This window comes from Macrobrachium rosenbergii, chromosome 35 (genome assembly GCF_040412425.1).
Source record: "Macrobrachium rosenbergii isolate ZJJX-2024 chromosome 35, ASM4041242v1, whole genome shotgun sequence".
NCBI lineage: Eukaryota > Metazoa > Arthropoda > Malacostraca > Decapoda > Palaemonidae > Macrobrachium > Macrobrachium rosenbergii.
In genome coordinates this window covers 7,029,872-7,045,599 of record NC_089775.1, presented here as the reverse complement: position 1 = coordinate 7,045,599, position 15,728 = coordinate 7,029,872, and the positions used below count along the sequence as shown (strand labels likewise).

Here is a 15,728-nt window from a genome sequence, read left to right as displayed (position 1 = left end):
TTGGAGGGATAGGATATCAAATAACAGAGTTAGAGAAGTAACGGGGGTGCAGCCAGTTGTTGAGTATGTTAGGTTCTCACGCTGGAAGTGCAAGATATCACAGTTTTTGAAAGTAAATTGTATTTTTCCTAACTTTACAAACCTAAGGTCCTTTACATTAGGAATTCCAGTTTGCCTTTCGGTCCAGGTTCAGATTGAGGGGTGGCATGGTGTGGCATAGCATGTAATGTCTCGGTCACACAACTTCAAGACAAGGTCTTACCAGTGTCGCCTATTCCTCAATCTATGAATCTGTAAGCAGACACAAGATGTGAGGAATAAAAGCATATTCAAGGTTCCTTCAATCAAGCATTAGCCTAACTCTTTCCTCATACATCGAAGAGGAAAGAAGGACGGAGGAATGGAAGCAGACTTCCATTCTCCACCATGGGGAAGCTTCTGCAAGATGACAAGGTACCAAGCCAATTAGCTCTAGCCGGGCTGGCATTTCCCGAATTGGGAGCACAGGAGAGGAGGCGGAATGGAAGTTCGATGGAAAGAATTGCTGAGACCTAAGGAAATAGATACTTCTCCCTGAAGGAATCCATTCCAGGTCTCTCGCAATGTCGCTGCCAGTTCCAGAGACTCGATAAGTATCATTTTGTCCAGGCATCAGCAGTTGCAATCTTCTTCTGAAGCCTAGGACTTCTTAGCCATGGAGGTTGTCCAAAGTTGAGATGATAAGACGGGTACTATTGTCAAAAGGACAAGTCAGTGCCCTAGTAGGAACTTTGATTACCAGGGTATCTGGCAAATCTCTGAAAGAGAAAGGCAGAACCAAGTAAAGGTTCGTTCCTAAGGGCCGAGCCAACTCGGACTTACGAAACCGAGATCTGAATTGGGACAAATTCTTCTTCTTAGCACCAGAATTGCCCAAAAACTGCAGTCGGCAAGACCCTCCCAGGCAAGAAGAATTCATATTCTGTCGAGGTAGGGGTGGAAGTTTGGTGTCTCGACCTGAATTAACTCCTTCAAGAGAAGAATTAATCAGGTCGAACGTTTCTCGGAAGCCAGGACTGCGGCGGTCCCTGACACTCGGCCCCTGAGGAACTGCAAGGGTTGCAAGTGATGAAGGTTATTCATTGGGGGAGCCGTGGTCCTGTCCCAGGGATCCTCGCAACGAATCGGGTGTGAGGTCTCCGAAAACACGGGCGATTGTAACTTGAAGAGGAAGACCCTCGCTGTTTCGGCGTGAAACTCCTGTACTCTCTCCTTGGAGGAGACCTTGACAGATCCCATGAAACCCTCCTCAGCTACCTGGTTATAATACGAGAGAATCGGGGACCGACACCCAAAGCACGTCAGGCAGCCGAACTCTGAAGATAATTTCGTCCGGAGTTCTCTCTGTCCGTCTTGCACCTGTCGGAACAACCGAGAGAAGAGAACAGGTGAGGAGAAAAACAGTATCCCTACCTGTCCTGCCAGTAGATAAGCAGGAGAGGCGGACCGTGAGCAATAATCAATCGAAGGAGATTACTGCCACACAGGGGAAAGAAGAGCACTTGTGCCGTGGTATTACATGCCGAGATGGGACAGGTTCTTCAAAAACAAGCAATTGGGCCACCGACTGATGAGAGATGACAAACAAAGGAGGGAGCAGAACAAATACAAAAGTTGAGTAGAATTAATTTATTTACAAAAATTTACAAGTGAGTCAGGTCCAGGAGAGAAAAACTTAAAATGATCAAAAGTAAGTAACAGAGGCAGCAAGGTAAAAATTTCGTAATTAAACCTACATAAATCCATTTAACAAATCAGGAGCAGCAACATACAAAAAAAAAGTAGGCAGCATAATAAATACATCAACAAACCAACAGAAAATCAAACAGCCTAATCATTAAAACTGCAGGACAACTAAACAGAGTCGATACGACAACCAGCTGGCCCAAAAGAATGCTCCTCCGCTGCTCTGCTGCCGTGACCTGCTGCTGTCTAGCCTGACTGGCGAAGTCTGACACCATCCACCACACGCCAACTCGCCAGCAAGAAAACAAAAACAAAAGGAGGCAACAACCCACTAAGGGAACAATCGGCAAGCGATTGTTCCTGGCGTGGCAAAAGCGCTTTTTCTGGGAAGAGCAAAAGTTCACTTCGAACATAGCCGAACCTGAATCAGAAAAACCGAAGTAGGGTCGAGCCGAACGAGCCGATCACGCAAACGAGATCCAGCTGGTTGGTATGCGCGGACTGAGAGGCAGGCGGGTGAGCTGAGCTGAGCCAGCCAGTCTGGCAAGCCGGTCGAGCTGAGCCAGTCTCGTAAGCCGCGGACCAGGGGCAACCGAGCCAAACCGAAACACAATCAGAACTGCCGGAACTTGTCTGCTGTGAACAATTGCTAGTTTCCGAACTCCTAACTCCGAGGTCGAGGCCCCTCGAGAAGAAGGTTCAAAGGGGGAATTCTGTGTCTGCTATCTTGCATGCTCGAACCCTAAAGTTCAAGACACAAGAATGAAGCCCGCCGAGCAACCGGCAGCTGGCGGGCAGTATCAACACACCTGGCGTCTCGGCACCCAGACACCCAGGCGTGTCTCGGCACCCAGACACCTGGGTGTCCCGCAACCAGATACCTGGGTGTGTCTGCACTTTCTCTTGTCCTGTGCCTCTCGTCAGGAGAGTGCTCATGATTCATAGAATTTGAGCTACCCACGAGACTCCCAAAAATCGGGAGCGTTCCTAAGAGATCGAAAGAGCCAAGCTCAGAACCAGTCTGAGACGCAGACTTCCAAGACTGGCAACGAGGGCGTGGCCTCGAGAGGCCGCGCTCTCATGGCCCCCAAAACGCAAGATTCCACAGGAGAATGCGAATCGGTTCCCGCCCGAAGGCGATAAGAGCCAACGAGAGAAACTTGTCTCCCGGAAGAGAGTCAGTCCCTTAGAAGTCCCGCAGGACTCCCAAAGGGAATCTCTTCCCTGCTTCTTCTGATGTTCGGAACCGACAGGATCGAGACACCAGGCTGGGAACCCGACCGAGCACTGGCAAGCACTCGGGAGCGCTTGCGGTGCTGGCAGGAAGAGGAACCAAGACACCTGGGTGCCTCGGCCCTTTCTCTCGCACTGCTCCCGAACTGGGCCCAGGAAAATCTCTCCAGACCAGAATGGGATACTCGATATTCCATAGAATCTTGAGCACTTGGAGCGGCTCGTGAATGAGCGCCTGAAGCAGCCCCCGTCTTAGAGGCGGAACCTCTAGGACTGGGAACGGGATTGCAAACTGAGGTCTACACGCCCGCAGCTTCCGAAACACAAAACCCAGGGCTATGCGAATCGGTTTCCTAACCCGAAGGTCGGGAAGAGCCAACGAGAGACCCTCTGCCTCCTCAGAAGGAGGCAGTCCCTAGACGTCCAAGTGCATCAAGGGCAAGAAGCAGCCTTCCTCTCCTACGGCTGACGGAGGTCTGTCCGATTCTCGGGACCACATTGGACCTCGGGAGAGGAAGGGAAGACACAGCAGAAGACGAAATCAAAGGTAAGATGAAGAAGATGGTGGCTACTTCCACAGGGCGGCTTCCTTCACCTCCACTCTGACATCTTCTACAGGATGGTGGACACGAAACATTGCAACCTCCAGGCCAGTCAGGCAGGAACACAACGGACGCGCCCAGGACATCACCACCAGGAGAAGCAGCAGGCATGATCAGGACAGCCGATGCAGGAGCCACGGCAGCGGTTTGGAAGGCAGGAGCTACTGCAATGGCCAGGAACATCACCTCAACAGGGCAACTTCCTTCATCTTCACGCCGACATCTTCTACAGGATGGCAGACACCGTAACCCCTGGGGCAGCTGGCAGGAACACAACGGAAGTGGCCCCAGGCACGACCGCCAGGAGAAGCGGCAGACATGATCAGGACAGCCGATGCACGAGTTACGGCAGAGGTTTGGAGGGCAGGAGCTATTGCAATGGCCAGAAAGTCACTTCCACAAGGCGACTTCCTTCCCCTTCACGCCAACATCTTCTACAGGATGGCGGACATCGTGACCTCCAGGGCAGCTGGCAGGATCACAACGGAAGCGGCCCCGGGCACGACCACTAGAAGTAGCGGCACGACCAGGACAGCCGATGCAGGAGCCACGTTAGCAGTTCGGAAGGCAGGAGCTACTGCAACGGACAGAAATGTCACTTGAAAGTCACCAGCAGCGACAGGATTGATTAGGGCGGCTGTGGCAGGAGACCAGGAAGAGCAGCCCAGAGACTGTCGTAGAGTTGACACGAGCATAACACAGGGAACAGCAGGAGCAGATGGACCACAGATACGCCAGAGGCATTGCAACAGCATAAATGAAGATCAGCAGTGACAGCGATCGATCCACATCAGCGGGAACAGAGTCAGAATGATCCTGACGCGGAAATACAGTATGTCATCTAACCAGGTAGTGTGGTAGATCTCGAAGCAACACTGAATGAATGTCGGGGCTGCTTCATGCGAGATATCCTTTCATATATCCAACCAACTACTGCTGTGTCTGCGATGCTCACTGTTAACCTGAAAGAAAAGCAGAGATGAGATTAGTAGAGGGAGACTCCTCTTGCTACAAGGGAAACTGCCCTACGCAGCGGGAGGAGGTACTCTAGACGAGGTCGCCCGATCGCCTCCCCGCCCTGGTCTTTGCCCGACGAGCAAGCTAAGAGGGCGAAGGAGAGAGATCTACTAAAGGGGAGAAGGAAGAACCCACGGAAGAGAAAAAGGACGGAGGGGGAGGCCACCAAGGACGCCGTGGAAGGCGGAACTTATCGACGATGCCCGCAACCTCCCACCCGCCCGTAGTTCCCAGCGCAGGCAGTGAGCAACACTCAGCATAAGTAGGGAAGGAATTAGTATACACGGAGGGTGGAAGCCCAAGAAGGGAACGAACTCTTACGTCCCGATGGATGTAGGGGAGTGAAGATATTACGTCCCAAACTACTGTATATCTCCGAATGTACAGGGCCGCCTTCAGTATTATGTAAAGGGCTGCTGGAAGACAAGCATTACCACTCGGTTACGCTACTCCAATTACGCCCTTGGCCGTCAAACCCAAGACACAGGCAGGGAACGATGGCTTATGCAAGATTATCACAAATCGTGGGTTTGTATTAATATCAAACACACGTATATATAAACAAAAATGCAGAAAGATCCCACCTGGATAATAAGAGCTTAACAACAGTCAGGCAGAGAGAACAAAAACACGCCAGCAACGCATGACGGCCGAAAGCAAACTGGAATATTTACATCCGGCAGGCAGGTATCCTGCCTACCTGGCGGTAGTTACTGCCTAACCACCTTGCTCAAGAGTTTAACGCCATTTCCAGCCTACGCCTGAAAGTAATTCCTAATGTAAAGGACCGATGGTTTGTATATCGTGGTCGAACAAACACCAGGTTGGATTGCCTTGGTAGAAGAGGTAGAAGTAGGCCAAAGAAGACATGGTTGAGGACGATGAAACAGGAGATGAGTGTTGGGGAGATCTTGAGGAGTTATCCAGGACAGAATGTAGTGGCATGAGTTCATCGAGGCCCTATGCATCCCCCTTGGGTGCCACGGGAAATGATTTATTGATCGGTCATGAAGAGCTTTTGCTCGGCCCCAGGTCAGGCATTCAAGACCTCACGCCCCTATAGAGTGGGACAGACTCGTTCACAGGGGTCTTACTCATATTCTAAATTATGAGGCTCCCACTTGAGTCTTGAGGAAAAGAATGCTCTCAAGAATTTTTGTGCTAGCCTTAGCATTGGTGAATCAAGGAGATGAGCCTCACTGTCTCACATGTCAGTTTTGTGCTGCATTGCTTCTTTTGTCTTGTTTGTGGTCAGCTTGAAGTGTCAGTTGAGAAGGAATGTTCCCCTTGTTGGTCAGATTAGGACACAGTGTCCTATGTTAGGTCATTGTGTGTTATTATTCACTATAATCTAAAAGCCCCAGGCTCCTATATTATCGTTAGATAGGTGGGACAGTTGTGATGGATTATTCCAGTATTTCCTAGAAGAATAAACTTCAAATTCTGTAAAATTAAATCAAGATTCAGCAGGAAAACCACTTTGAGAAATATGATTGATCATGAATATCTACCAGTCTTTTGTAATGCCAGTAATATTCTCAGCACTTTCTATCACTGCAGAGTTGATGACATCATCATTGGGAACAGACCACAGATGGATGGTCTCATGTTTGTCAGTTTTTCATAAGTTGAATTTTAACAGGTTTGTTCCAACTCAAATACAAACCTTTGGTCTTTACATAAGAATTACTTGCGGCCCGAGCTGGAACCGGCCTTTTAACTTTTAAACAAAGTGGTTAGGGTAATTAGCTACCAACGGTAGGGGTGGCAGTCCCGCCTACCCAGTCGGTACGCATTCACTTTACTTTCGGCCACCGGCGGATGTAGACATGTTACCTCTGCCCGACTGCTGTTTTGACTACTCTTTTGTTTTTTCTTGATATAATTGTGATATAGAGTGAACCCCCGTATTTGTGGGGATCGTCCCACAACCCCCGCAAATAGCTAAAATCACGAATACTTAAAACCCTCTAAAAACACTTACAACTGCCCATTTTGATAGTTTAAACACAGAAAACCCTGTAAAAAGCTTATACCTGAGCATTTTAATAGTTTTTTTTACAAAAAGTGCATTTATTCATGAAAATTATATGAAAATACAGTAATTAGTGAATATTTCTCAGTGAAAAATACCGCGAATGGGCGAATTTTCCGTGAATAATGGCTAGATATGTTCCACAGAGAAACCCGCGAATGCGTGAGTCCATGAATCATGAGAACGCCGAATAACGGGGATTTACTGTATTGTGAATACTTGTGTATATTTGTGTTTGCAGGTTGGTAGTTGTTATTTGCTTTTTTGTTATGGAAACCCACGACTCATCACAGCCTAAGGAGAGGAAGCCATGTGTCATGAAGAGTTGCCCGGCACAAACAAACCCTGCAGTCGCTTCCTCTCCTGGCTGTTGAAATGGACCTGCATAGCATAGTCCTTGTTCTGAGTGTCATGTCTGGCCATCAGAGCAGTGGGTGCAGTTCGGCCAGAAGAGGAAAAGAGAGAGGAAAGTTTCCTTGATGTCATTGGATGGCAACATGCCTCCCATGACGCCGAAGGTTCTCTCTGACTCCTTCCTTCCCCCAGCCAAGCTGCCTCTCATTGTTGCCACTCCTAAGGGAGCGGTCTCCTCTTCGCCGTCTCCTACTGCTTCGTTGGTAGGTAGTCGGCGCAGGGGGCCAACGAACCAGGACGACGACTAGCTGGCGGTCTCCATTTGTTCCCGCAGGGGCAGGAATCCCCTCAGGGTGGGGAGGAATCTGCCTCAGGGCAACAGGAGAGTGCCACCCCTAACACGACTGTTCTTCCAGGCTTGGTGGGGCCCGAGGGGTTAGATAGCTATGGCCCTCCCCGGGAGCCTACTGTGCAGGGCTTGATTACTCACTTGAGTGCTTCTGTTGCACCTCCAGTGACTGCTACCTCTGTGACTGTTACCATGGCAACAGTTACGATGACGTCTGGATCTAGAACTACCTCTACGGCAGTGGCTCCTACAGTCGTGCATCCTGTTTGCCTTACAGTGCTCCCTCTGACATCCTCCCTCTTGGGAGATGTCATCCTCCAAGCGTAACTTGAGACATCTTCATCTTCATTGTCATTGTTATGTGCTACCACTTCGTCCCCTTCTTCCAATGCTCCCCAAGGGAGGAGGAAGGTTGTGTCTCCCTACCACAAGAAGCCCGTGGGCCCTCAAACTGTCAGTTAGATTCCACAGAAGAAGCTAAGGGATATCTCATATCTCCCCTGTCTGTGGATCCGGGAACCTTTGCACAGGGCTCTACAGACCTCTGTGTCATGGCAGCATTGGTGAAAGGTTCTTTACCGGCCTAGGAAGGTGAGTCCCCAGGACCAGTGTCAGTGACAAGGGTACTTGACCCCCGTGTCACCAGTACCGGCCTAGGGAAGTCACTTTCTCAGGCTGGTAAAGGTTCTTGTACTACTGCTCGGGGTCCCACAGACCCCTTGACACCAGTAAGGGGCCCCAGTCTACTGACCTGGGCCCGGCCCAATGAGAGAGATTGAGTGTCCAGTGTGCAGGCGCTGCTTCACCCCCCAGAAAGATGATGCCAACCCACAGGTACGCTCACCTGGGAAAGCAAAGAGGAGGTCCCCCATTCAGTCTCCTTCACCTGTAGAGGCCCCAGCCTCAAAGAAGACTGGAAGACTGTAGCTCGTCTGCAGGACAGCCCTTGTCCACGTTCGTGTGAATGGGATCACTCTCCCTGCGACGGCCCCCATCCACATTCATGTGAATGAGATCACTCTCTCAGACCCAAGCAGTCATCATCACCCAGCCCTTCCATGAAAGCTTACGCTCAGGACCATACTCCATCAGTCGTATGCTCGAGTGGTGGAGAGGTTGCCAGGGGGTTTTGATGCGGGTCTCTCCCCTGGAGAGAGTAGCCCGGGAGGACCATGACCTGGAAGGGCTCGAGGGTCCTTTTCCCAGGACATGAACACCCCGAATTACGGAGGACTTACGTTGAGATCGTTCAACTGATACGTCGGTACAGTGATCTCGAGGAAGAGATCTTGACCGCTCCGTGGTTTGTCCGCCAGCCCTCAAAGCCTTTTGTGGATCCCACAAGGAACCCAGAGCTTCAGTGGCCTTGCCTTGGTCAGATCTTGCCAAATGGGTTCTGGACCATGCGAGTTCTCTTGTATCTGGGCAGAACTCACTCCGGTCCAGCCGCTCATTCAAGATACGTCCTCCTCCTCTCCCTCGTCAGAAGAGATTCTGTGTACTCTCAGAGAGGCCTCTGCTGGCCAAACAGGTTGACCCCAACCTGGTTTGTCTGGGCCCGGGTCTGTCGCTGGACTAGTTCTGTGTGGAGGGAGTCTCCCTCTCACAGCAGGAGTCAGTGGCACTGGAATCAACAGCCATGGCAGGGTTCCAGGCAGTCTCCTGGCTAGACCGTTGGTCCCTGTCATGTCCAAGGTCGCTTCCTCTTCCACTTCAGGTTCGGGAACCCCAAAGATAAAGCCATTTTCAAGAAAATGATGCTGCCTGGAAGTAGAGCCATCTACTTCCTAGCCCACCAGACAACTAACCTGTGGGCTAACTTGATGTTGAAGAGGAGAGAGACAGTCCTGAATTGGATCACCAAGTTCGTCGGTGGTGAGTTGGCCTTGGCCTTACGAAATGGACCATTGCTGTGTTCTACTTCTCTCTTCCGTAGAAAAGTGGATGCAGCAGTGGATAGACGGAGGACGGAAAATAGTGACGGTCTCCTTCACCAGGCAGTGGCTAAGGTCTCTGGGTCTTCACATGCCGCTGCAGGTCAGGCTGGAACTTCCTCTATGGGTCCTATGGGTAGTGGATGCCCTTCGGGTAAGATACCAACTTCCCTTCGAGTTCCTGCCACCCCTCACCAGCCATCTGATCCATCTCCCACTTATGTTCCTGGCTCACTGAAGGATCTTGCTCTATGGGGGAAGGTGGAGGCAATGCTGAAGAAGGGCACTGTAGAAGTCATGATGGACTGGTCCCCGGGGTTCTACCGCCATCTCTTTCTTGTAGATCGTAGGGAAAGAGACGGGTGGATGGAGACCGATCATAGACCTCTCTTCCCTGAACTGATTCATTCGCCAGACTCGGTTCAAGATGGAAATGACACACTCAGTGCTGGAAACCATCAGGGAGTCCGACTGTGCTTTCGGTGGATGTGAAGGATGCGTATTCTCAAATGCCCATCCATCGGTCCTACTGCAAGTACCTCTGCTTTACCCTTGGGGAGACAGTGTACCAGTTCAGGGCACTATGTTTTGGGCTCTCAACCGCCCCCCAGGTGTTCGTCTTCTGAGGTATCGCGATGATTGGCTAGTCCTGATGAGCGGTTCGCTGTTGCTCCAGGATGGAGATCGACCTCTCGAGTTTTGTCACAGCCTGTGATTCATGATAAACTTTGAGAAGTCCGAACTCATACCCAAGCAGAGGATCAAGTATCTGGGCATGCTGATGGATACAGCAGCAGTAAGGGTCTATCCCTCAGACTCGCATATCAGCAGGTTCAGAGAGGCAGTGCAGTTGTTCCCGTCTCAAGAGGAGCAACCAGCTTGGCAGTGGCAAGTTGTTCTTGGCCACCTGTCATCCTTGGAGAAGCTGGTCCCTCATGTTCAGCTTCACCCTTTTCCCTTCAGTGGAGAATGAAGGAGCTCTGGTCTCAGTCAATGGACTCCCCATCCCTTCCTATTCCTTTCTTGGAGGAAGTGAAACAGGACTTAGCCTGGTGGCTAGACAACAGGAACCTCATAAAAGGAGTGTCTCTACACACTTTCCCTCGAGAGGTGCTTCTGTTCTCGGATGCATCAACCGAGGGATGGGGCGAGCTCAAGGTAGCCGTCTTGGTTTTCTCAGATGCATCAACCTAGTGATGGGGCGCACAACTGGAAGAGTTGCTGGTTTCAGGTGTGGACCAGAACGACAGACACCTCCACATCAGTATCTTGTAACTCATGGCAGTTCTATTAGCACACTCGGTAGAGCTGTCAGCCAGAGACATTCCAGGTTAGAGGAGTGTAATGGCAGACAAGCTCAGTCGCCAGGGTCAGGTGATAGGGACAGAGTGGTCCCCACACCCAGACAACATTGGGGGATTGTTCGACCTTTGGGGCCGACCGATGATAAACCTCTTTGAAACTCGGCACAACGGGAAGCTGCTGGTGTTCTGCTCTATCATCCCGGACCCATGGGCAGCAGCAGAAGACGCCTTTCAACACCTGTGGGACAATCTCGAGGCTTACACTTTCCCGCCATTCTGTCTGATTCACTGGCCGATCGGCAGGGTAATGATCACCCCGAATCTTAGAATGACCCTGGTGGCTCCCAAGTGGCTGGCATAGGAGGTCATGCCAGGGGGAATCTCTTTTGGCCCCTCGGAAAGAACTAGCAGGTCTGGGTACCAAGCTGTTAATCCTTAATGGACAGTCATCATCATATGAGTATCTATAACAGGTTTTGAGTGATGGACAGGCTAACTCATATGAATATTATTAATACTATGCGCCATTTGGTTTGGATGAATTTAGTACGAAAATGTTCATATCATTTCAGTGGCCCACAAATGACATACGGCAACTGTTAAAGCTCAGCACGGGAGAGACGTCGATCAATATATCTTGAGATTTCCGGGGGAAATGTACTGCCTCTCTGCAGCTCTGGATGTCTTTATATGTATTTGCTCATAAATGTTCCCAGGGATTGCTGTTGGTTTTAGTTCTTATCTTCTATGATAGTATGTCAGCTATAATTGTAATTTTGCAAAGAAAAGTGCAAAGGAATATTAGAAAAAAAATGTACACTTCACAAAAAGTTACTGCATCTTCCCATCTCAGTAAATCTCATAAATATTTCACAACAAATATACTCAGATTTTGTTACTGATTTTAGTTCTTATCTGTGATGATATTGTGTGAGCTGTAATTATAATTTTACAAATTAAAATAAGTTATTAGAAAAAACATGCATAACTGGGTAAAATTAGCATATATTTGCGAGTGACTGGTAAAAGAGGCCCCACACAGGGTTGTAAATAGTAGTTTTCAACTTCTCGTGGAAGGTAGGGGAAAAGTTTTTAGAATTTTTGTCTTACAACATGTGCATTTGCATATCTTCATCTTTCCAGTGATGTGTTTTTTCTTAAATTGGCCAACCTGAAAGGTTGCCTGGTCTGGGGTTGTGCTCGATATATTTTTAGCCCGTCCCTTAAGGGTTAAGGGCTACAGGTCTGCCCTGGGCCAAGTCCTGCGCCTGAAAGGGATCGATCTATCTTCCTCATGGGAGATCTCTATGCTGATGAGAAGCTTTGACCAGTCTTGTCCTCCCAGGGAACCCAGGCCTCCTAAATGGAATATGACTCAGAGCCTGACTCATACATGCTACGAGCCCTTACGAAAGTTGTCAGACAGGGACCTGACTCTCAAGACTGTGTTCTGGCTTGCCCTGGCATCGGCGAAGAGAGCTGGCGAGCTACATAGCCTTTCCTTCGACGTTAAGCACCCGAGGGGCCAAAAGGCAAAGTGAGTGCTTACCGACTGGATGGGCTCCCACCCCCACCTCTGGTACTTAACTACTTTGTTTAAAAGTTCAATAGCCATTCCAGCTTGCACTGCAAGTAAAATCCATATGTAAAGACCTTCGGGTTTGTATGTTAGAAAAGATACAAATTATTTTGAAAATTTATAGTTTTCCCAAGGGACATATTATGTTTTAGAGTTAAAACAAGCTCTCTTACTATGATACATGAAATTTTTTGTAGTATCTGATTCTGTGTTTGTTTTGGACAGTGCTATTCAGAGTGCATTTTTACTTTGATTTTTTATTTTATTTCAGAGTATCCCAAACAGAGGAAAATAGCCTGAGATCGTCGATGTAATTCGATGGGAGTTTGAGAAGATTTTTACGGGATTTTTGTTACTGACGTCATATTGCCAATGTAATACAGGATTTTATAAATTGAAGACAGAAAGATCAGATATTGAAAATATTTGGCAATAACTTACTGTAATGTAAGATATGACAGTTTGCATTAAAGAATGAATATTTTGTTTGCCTTTACATAACATTGTTAATTTAGAAATAATTTGTGATGCTAAGAACTGTAGTTTGTCTTATATGATATTTTGGTTTCTAACTGATATAATTGTGTTTTATGTTTGTGCCAGATTGATTCCTTATTGGTGTGAGGAGTCTTGTATTTTATAAGAATATTTTATATATAAAGTATCGTTGAAAATGAGCTAGGATTATTTTGAACTTGCGAAGGACCTGGGTACAACCTGCCATTCTGCGAGATGTAGAGTTTGTGACAACACGAATGAAAATTCTTTACTTAGTGCTTCCTCCTCCTCTCATTCCAGCAATTTCACAGTCTGAAGTTTTGGCAATAGTTGGTTCATTTTGAGAGCTTTTCTTGGATGAAACTGAATATTCATTGACATAAAATTGACTTTGTTTCAAAGCTGTATATTCAATATCCTTTGAGAATGGAAGCTGAAAACTCAGATTTGCCTTTAATCAAACAACAAAGTGACAGTTTGGAGGATGAGCATACCAGAATTACAGTTGACGGATCTTTATTTGTGGACTCTTCCACAGAAGTCAAGGTGGAGCCAGAATATATTGATTGTGGTGAAGTCGATATAAAATATGCATGTCAGCCTATAAAGAGTGAAGAAGACCATCCAGGTTTTGATGTGGCGGAAATAAGATCTGCATTGCAGAAGAAAATAGACATTCTGGTACAACAGAAGTATTTTCCAAGAGAAGCAACGCAGCAGGGAAGCGGATAACTTGTGCTGAATGCCAAAGGACGTTTTCACAGATGTGCAACCTGAAATCCCACATGAGAACTCATACAGGAGAGAAACCTTATATTTGCTCTGTATGTCAAAGAAGTTTTGCTATTTCAAGTCATCTAAAAAAACACATGAGAACTCATACAGGAGAGAAACCATACACTTGCTCTGCATGTCAAAAAAGTTTTATATGTTCAAGTCATCTCACAGGGCACATGAGAACTCACACGGGAGAGAAACCATTCACCTGCTCCGTGTGTCCAAGAAGTTTTTTATACTCAAGTCATCTCACAAGGCACATGAGAACTCACACGGGAGAGCAGCCATATACTTGCTCCATATGTCAAAGAAATTTTTCTCATCAGAGTCATCTAAAAAAACACATGAGAACTCATACGGGGGAGAAACCATTCACCTGCTCAGTTTGTGAAAGAAGTTTTTCTGTGTCAGACAGTCTCAAGAGACACATGAGAACTCATACAGGAGAGAAACCATATACTTGTTCTATATGTCAAGGAAGTTTTTCTCGTCAAAGTTATCTCAAAAGACACATGAGAACTCACACAGGGTAGATCCATTTACTTGATATGTATGTCAAAGAAGTTTTCCTGGTTCAAGTCATCTCAGAACACACGAGAATTCATACTAGACAGAAACTGTATACTTGGTCTTTGGCCAAGTAGTTTTTAAATTCTGAAATTCTCAAAGTACACATTGGAAATCATAGTAGAGGGAGGACATTCTCCAGTCCTAATGTCAAAAATCTTAGACAGTTCCAACTGCTTTGAGATTACTCATGAAAACTCTTAATATTTAGAGGACAATTAAATTAGTATTCCTCTGCTCTCAAAAAACCTTTGAGAACTCATAATGGAGAGAAACCATCCACGTCTCATGAATTCCAAAGGAGATATTTTGAATCAAGGTGTCACAAAAGGTATGTGAAAACTCATGCTAGAAAGAAATCATTAGGTCCATCTTAGAATGAATGTGTTAACTCTAAAGAAAGATGTCATTCTTTCACACAGTGTTAAAACAGTTTTTCTCTTGTAGATTCAAAACATCTGTGAGAACTCATGGAGGATACATGTTATTATTTTACACTGAGCATTATATTTTAGTCTTGTATCTCCAAAACAGAGTCATTGGTTCTGAATGCCAAAATAGTGTTTTCCAGTGTCGAAATGCACAAGCGAAGTCATTCGTCAGAGATTATGTTCAGTTGCACTAACAGATATGTTGATTTTTTGCGCCCCAAAGTAAGTCGCACTGGATGTGAACGTATTTGCAAAATCTATAAAAAAAAAAAACAGCAACCTAAGGGACTATAAAAAGGTAAAACTATATTTATATTTTTAGGATACCATTAATTTTTACAAATTAAGAATTAGTTTTGCCATTGCTTGACAAGAATTTTTCTTCCTTTTGTCATTCAGCACCATGATTATGCACGAGTGTATGTAGTTGTTTAAGCTTGAATATTTCCGTGAAATGTCATGCATAGTTGAAATAAAAAGATTGATTTTTTCATTAAACATCAATGAAAATTAGGTGCAGTTTTATTTTAACACTCTTTTATATGTTCTCTATTTTAATATTCTACAAAGAATGTGACAATACTTTGTATTGCTCACTAGACGTAGTGGACTGACTATTAATGTATTCTGTTCAAATTGTTTAGGCAGGACTTGCTTTGTAAATGACTAAAGTACTGTATTATTCCACTTTAAGCTAACCAGTCAGAAGTGTTGAGGCAGGACTTGTTTTTGTAACTGACTAAAGTACTGTATTATTCTATTTTAAGCTAACCAGTCAGAAGTGTTGAGGCAGGACTTGCTTTGTAAATGACTAAAGTAGTGTATTATTCTGCTTTAAGCTAACCAGTCAGAAGTGCTGAAGTAGGACTTGCTTTGTAAATGACTAAAGTACTGTATTATTCTATTTTAAGTTAACCAGTCAGAAGTATTGAGGCAGGACTTGCTTTATAAATGGTTAAAGTAATGTATTATTCAGTTTCAAGCTAACCAGTCAGAGGTGTTGAGGCAGGACTTGCTTTGTAAATGACTAAAGTACTGTATTATTCTATTTTAAGTTAACCAGTCAGAAGTATTGAGGAAGGACTTGCTTTATAAATGGTTAAAGTAATGTATTATTCAGTTTCAAGCCAACCAGTCAGAAGTGTTGAGGCAGGACTTGCTTTGTAAATGACTAAAAGTACTGTATTATTCTATTTTAAGCTAACCAGTAAGAAGTATTGAGGCAGGACTTGCTTTGTAAATGGTTAAAGTAATGTATTATTCAGTTTCAAGCTAACCAGTCAGAAGTGTTGAGGCAGGACTTGCTTTGTAAATGACTAAAGT

At 46.3% G+C, this 15,728-nt stretch overlaps 1 long non-coding RNA gene across 1 annotated transcript in view; it reads left to right on the top strand.

Moving 5' to 3' along the window:
• The window catches only part of LOC136856449 (uncharacterized), a 97,577-nt gene extending 82,659 nt beyond the window's left edge, over positions 1–14,918 (top strand). Inside the window, exon 2 of the long non-coding RNA XR_010858338.1 lies at positions 12,404–14,918. This is a non-coding gene — a long non-coding RNA (uncharacterized lncRNA). The remainder of the gene's footprint in view (positions 1–12,403) is intronic.
• The last annotated feature ends 810 nt before the right edge of the window (positions 14,919–15,728 follow it).